Raw genomic sequence first — 6525 nt, 5'->3', positions numbered from 1 at the left:
AGGATGGTTTTATGAGGAATGCTTCTATTTTTAGTTTTGTTTTCTGAGCAGAGCAGTTGTGGTTGATGTACTCTAGTAGACTATTCATCTTTCATTCTCTCTTTTCAATATTTACATCTCTTCATGGCAGATTAATAAAAGAAGATATCTAGAAAGGTTTGAACACATTGATCTGGTCTAATTCTCACAATTAACTGCTTCATTGTGAATTATTGATGATGGGCGGTGATGAAATATTGCTCGTTTCAAACACCTCTCATATGAGAAGTGCTTTTTGAAAGCCCTTCCTTGAATAAACTAACATCTTTACTAAGCCTAACATTCTAATTATGTGTCAATTTTTTCATTTTGAATTGCTGGTGCTTGCATTCTAATTATTTTGTCATTGCATTCGCTATTCCTTATTAGTGTAATCTAAACGATATTTGTGTCGATAAGTGTTATAAAAGTTTGATCCCAAACATTTGGTCTCAAAATTGCCATGGTTGTGGAATATAGAGAATCTCATCGGAATAAATCTATTTAATTGTTGAAAGATAGTGATATTGAATGATGTCTACTGTCTTAATGGTTAAAATATATTTAAATATGTAGTTATTGTCTAATTATTTAGAAAATTAAAGATGCTAATCAAGGGTTATAATAAGTAATTAATTTAAAAGAACCAAGTAGAGGATATCATGATCAGATGATGGTTTTTTGCATGTTTTTAAAGTAGATTATGTAGCAGTTCCATTGAAGTGATAAAGCAGCCTTGTTTTGAATCATGATGCAGTTTGTTGTTTTGTTGATTCTTTTTTTATTTTGATATAGTTTCATTTATGTGATTGTATTTTAGAATGTTACCAAGATTTGTGTGAAACTTCCACTCAAGTTTAATAATTATTTTTTAAATAAAATTCATGGTTGTTGTGAGCTCAAAAGAGAATGCTTGTTTGCTTTTCATTCTCTTTTACTTCCGAATTTGTTAATCTCAGTGGATGTTAAGTTTTATTTCCCTCTATTTCTCATTTTCCTTTTCAACTACCCTATTAATGTCTGCGGTTCATCTTAACAATTATTCTTAATCCAAGGATAGCCCTTGTATACTGAGATGACCCTTGTATACTGCACATTGTTCTCTAATTTTCAAGAGACTGTTGAATGCTTCTTGTGCAGCAATATAAAAATTACATTGACTTTGTATTATAGATGGCAAATCAAGAGAAGGCCATCACAAGTGCCAAATGGAATGAAATTCATAAGCCTCATCTAGTGAAATTGTTAGGTGATTGTAATGTTCTAGCATACCACTCACAAAATTGATAGATTAAAGAGGCATGGAATAGAATATTGCGTGACATGGTAAAGAAATTTTCTAATATAAACTACACTGCTGTACAAGTTAAAGAATTAGAGCAATAGATAAAAAAAAAAATTTACAAGCATCTGAAGGAGTTTGCCGAATTAAGTAGCCTTGGATGGGATTATGAAAAAAAAAAGATGGTTTCAGTCATTGATGAAGTTTGAGCACCACTATTTGAGGTATATATATTTATCACACAACCAACGAACTTTATCCAATAATTTTTTTTAAACATTTTCATTATAATATGCAGAGAAATAAAGAAGCAAGGAGATGACATCAAAAACCTTTTCCATATTTCACAGCATTGCAAGAGATTTATGAGGGTAAAAAATTCGTTGTTGTTTACTAATATTTGTTTTACAGATGTAAGAAATTTTCTAATTGTTTGTACATTTATTATACATGTTAGTGTAACCGCACTATAATTGTCATGATTTGACACACAGTCAAGATTACGTGGCAACCTGTGTGACGTGGCATAATTGATGACATGACAATGCATGGTGACATAGCAAGGAGTCTTGACTTGGAGATAAATATCTTGAAAATCTTTGTGAAGTTATTTTTGGCAATGTATTACAAATTAAAGACAAGATCATATCAACACTATATTTAGGGTGATTTGATTGAAGACTCAATATGGATGGTGCTTAATTGAAAAAATACCTATCGATGGTATGATTGAAGACTATTGATGGCATGATTTGAAGAAACCTTAATCAGGATGGTTGAAGACTATTAAAGGTAAGATTTGAAGACATGCCTATTGTTGGCATGATTGAGTTGATTGATTGAAGATCTTCCTTGGGAAGATTTGAAGACCAAACTTGAGTGAATTGCGAGGGGACTGCGTGGCGAGAAACTGAGGAGGTAGGCTAGTTGCCGGTAGTCGAGATCGGAGATCGGGCTGCACCGACTCGGACTAAGCATGACCGGGAGGTTGATGGGTCTTGAGTTTGTTTGCAACATAACCAGAACTCAGTCAAGTTAGCAGTTAGTGCCATGTTGCAATTCCTGTAACAACAGGAGTTGCAATAGCTATTTCGGAAGGTTTTAAATTAGTAGCCGCGGAGATTCTAAAAGCGGTATGTGTTATATTTGGGATGTTAAGGCGTCTATATAACCTACCTTACTCTGAGATTGGGTGTAGCTCTTGTGGAGGAGAGAGTGTGAACACTAGACAATCTAGAGAGGATAGTAATCTTTATTGTTGGGAGAGTGAGTGACAAGTGTTTGTACTCATTTATTTTCACCTCCTTTAGTGGATTGTTTATCTCCGAGCTTGACCCCCCCAGACGTAGACGAGTGGACGCCGAACTGGGTTACCAATCTTGTGTGTCTCCTTCTTGTTTGGTTTGTGTGAGCTTTCTATGAGTGTTTTAGTGTCCTCTAAACCACAAACAACATCGGCGGAACAAACAATACAGGGAGATATGCAGCAAGAAGACGCTCTCCTGATATAGATTATTATGCAAATATGCCAATGGACACCCCATCTCCAAGTATTCCGGATCCAAATAATCCCATTCAATCATTGCCTACACCCGAAATAGAGATAATTGCATTTCTATTCCCCATATTTGCATTGATATCCCATGTTTGTGTGAACACAATTCAAATCAAATGGTAAGGAGTACAAGAGTCAATTAACAAATGTTTATAATATGTAAATGTCTATTTATACATTTCAAACAATAATACAAAAATATCCTTTCAATGCCCCAATCATTGTTCACGATGTGATAATTGAACAGTCACACAACAAGAGCATCTCAGAATTCCACTGGCTAATATTAGCATGTAATCAACAATACAATACTACCTTGATAAAAAGCTCATTGATCTAATTTAGCAATCTGATTTATTTATTTATTTATTTATTTGGGCAGGAAATTTTTCATTGTTTTCTTAGATCTCGTTCGACCTCACTTCCAAAATAAATAGTGCCCTAAATCAAACAAACCAATCGAGGGAGAACATTACAAGAATGCTTTGAATCAGCAAAATTAACATGAACACAACCAAATCAACTAGCAAAATTCACAACCTTTTCACTAAAAACATTACTTTTCAATACATCTAAACCATTGTAACGAAAAAAATGAACAATTAATTAAAAAATCACCAAAATATCTCAAATTTTGCCAATAATTAACAACACCAAATCCTTAAATTATACATCAAAACACAAAGAAACTTAACATCACCGACAAATACATGGTGAAATCCTAAAAATCGTATTCAAGGACAAAATCAGACCACAAAAACTAAGAGAAATGGATTGAAAGTTGATCTCACCTAGAGAAATTAAAGAGATTTAGGGTCTGTTTGGTGCTTTGCAAGAATATAATTTCCCAACAAAATCTTTCCCTTAAAGTGTTTTTTTGTAAAGTTACATTACAACGTTTGTTATGTTTCCAGAAAATTGTAATCTAAATTCATGCAAGGTTAATTCATTTGTTTGGTGTAATCATAAAGTTATGGTTATTGTCAATTTTGCCCTTATTAGTTATTTAAGTAAAACAAAGCCCATAATTTTTTTTATTTCTTTCCATTTTTATGTCAATAGTAATATGTGTGCGGTCAACTATTAAATTATTTTAATAATTATTTATATTAATGATTATTTAATTAATCTTTAAATTTGTTATTTAAAAACAAATTCAAAAATTAATTAAAAAATAATACTTTCTTTTAAAATTTTAATATCAAATTAATTTATTATCTTTAAAATTTTGTTATGGAAAGCAATTTTTAATTAAAAAACTAAACTTTAACATAATTTAATATTTTTATAATTATTTCATTAATTTTATATTATGGAAAGAAAACTCTTTTTAATAGAAAAAGAGAAATTCATTTGGGTAATTTGGTCATTTAACAAATGTCACAAGATTACATCCAACCATGAAATCTCTTTCACACCCCTCCATATGACTTTCACTAGTCAAATGGAAAGTGATTACATTTTGACCATCATTTTACGCACTTGGTTTATAAACTAAACAGATGAAAATGATTCACATCTGTTACTTTCCCTGCAAAGCAACAACTTTTCCTCTTGCCAAATGGACTTGAGGGGCCGTTTGGCTCGTGATAATGACATATTACCACGTAACGAGATTACCATGGTAATATGAGTGGGAATGTTATATGGTTGGGAATATTGCGGTAATTTAATATAACCAAATTTGGTTGGGGACTCTTATTATCGGGAATAGTTTATTACCATGTTTGGTTGTCGTGATAATCAATTTGTTAAAATATAAAAAATTATAAAATTACCACGGTAATCCAAGATAGACACCAAATTTGGTGGTAATATGATTACCATTTTTTTGTAATACTTATAAGTTGGTAATGTGATATTACCATCCAAATTACCACCGTTGCAATATCAAACGTGGTAATATTTTCATATTACCATGTAACGCATGGTAATCTTTCTACATTATCGCGAACCAAACGTCCACTTAGAGTTTTGTGTAGCAAGAAAGCTAGAGTTCGAACTGTTGTTCCAATTGATAAACGATTAGTTTTGCCCACATATGATAACAGGTCTTACTAGGTAGTTTGTGGGCCAAATGTGCCAAGTGGGCAATTTTAGAATTAAAAGCCCACAAAATCTTAGTACCCGTTTTTGCAAAACAAACACCTGAAAATTGTTGGACCAAAATTTTAATTTATTATTTAGACTAAAAACAAGAATTAGTAATTTAAAATTTATTAAAATTAACAAATATTTATAAAAACATAGGTTTAATTTAATGCTGTTTAATTAAGGTATAAGTTATTCTTAAACATAATATGTGAACCAAAGTATAAATTGTCGTTAAACATAATCTGTGAACCGTTATGATATGATTATATAATTATAGTTTGCACTTTTTTTTGGTACTTAAACAAGCAAATTCTCTTATTTTTTTTTTAATTAGGCACATGTAATTAATCTTTTTCACTATCTTATAAGTATTAGGGGGATTTTACCTTTTTTATAATAAAATTAGACATAAAAATTTTAAGAGATTTGTTTATAAATAACACAATTTTTTTAATTGTAAAATTGATTAAAGATAAACATCTTTTTTTTGAAAAATTTAGGACTAAAAGTTATTTAATGCTAACATGAATATTTTTCCTTCTCATGGGAGTTAATATGTACTTGTTAACACAGCATCTTTTCAAAATATAAAGATACAATCGCATTATATGGTACAAGAGTGTCAATAAAAGTTTTAATATCATTAATGGCTACTCTATTATAGTTAATGTGTCTTTTAGTTTATTTATTCTAATTTATCCGTTGGAGTACTTTTAAAAACACAAGCTCCAACAATCACTTCTCGACCAACATTTCAACACAACTTGGGTCGTTGAGATTGGCAATCTTGTTGACATATGCAAAACATTAGGATGTTGAGTTACCCTAATCAAACACCAAAACTCAATATTCCAATTCCTTGAGATTGTAATGAATTATTTTCTGTTTATTTCAATTTAAGGTACATTACTTGTACAAATCTAAGCTTAATTTTTTTTTTTTTTTTTTTTTTTTTTTGAGTAAAAGTGGATAAACCACTGATTTATTAAAAGGAGAACAGAAGTACAAAATGCTAAATCCTCTCACCATAAGTGAGAGAAAAAATCCAAGCTTAATTCAACGCCTATGTGATCTAATATCAAGAACGTCAATTTTGTTAATTAAAAACTAATTTATTATCAATGATGAAATTTTTAACTATCGAATGAATTACCTTCTTGATTCAGCAAATTATTTAAAAAAAATCAAAATTACAAAATATTATTCTACTAATAATCTAAATTGATTTGATGTATTACTTTGTAATTATCTTCCAAAGTGATACAGAATAAAACAAAAAAGGAAAAAGTTAATGGAAAAACAAGATAATGTGTTTTACATGTGTGTTTTTGGTCCCTCAATTATAACAACCGATCAAAGTGCTCAATTCAACATGTTTACATTTTGATGCTAATTGATATCACCAACATAGCGTGTAAAACATTCAAAGATATGCAAGTAAAAAAAAGTCCTATCTAATTATGATGCTCAATAATTAAAATATATATATATATATATAAAAACAAGAAGCTTTTATAGTGAATTGCTGAGCAATGAACAGTAAGCAATTATGAAAATTGTATACTTATGCCATATT

At 30.3% G+C, this 6525-nt stretch overlaps 1 non-coding gene across 1 annotated transcript; it reads left to right on the top strand.

Moving 5' to 3' along the window:
- Positions 1-221: 221 nt before the first annotated feature.
- LOC120250983 lies at positions 222-316 on the top strand. The gene has a single exon (XR_005533309.1). It is a non-coding gene; the product is annotated as a small nucleolar RNA snoR1 (small nucleolar RNA).
- Positions 317-6525: the final 6209 nt, after the last annotated feature.

Source organism: Dioscorea cayenensis, chromosome 19, assembly GCF_009730915.1.
Source record: "Dioscorea cayenensis subsp. rotundata cultivar TDr96_F1 chromosome 19, TDr96_F1_v2_PseudoChromosome.rev07_lg8_w22 25.fasta, whole genome shotgun sequence".
In the NCBI taxonomy this organism is placed as follows: Eukaryota; Viridiplantae; Streptophyta; class Magnoliopsida; order Dioscoreales; family Dioscoreaceae; genus Dioscorea; species Dioscorea cayenensis.
Note: the sequence above shows the minus strand (reverse complement) of the source record. Positions and strands in the feature narration are given on the sequence as shown.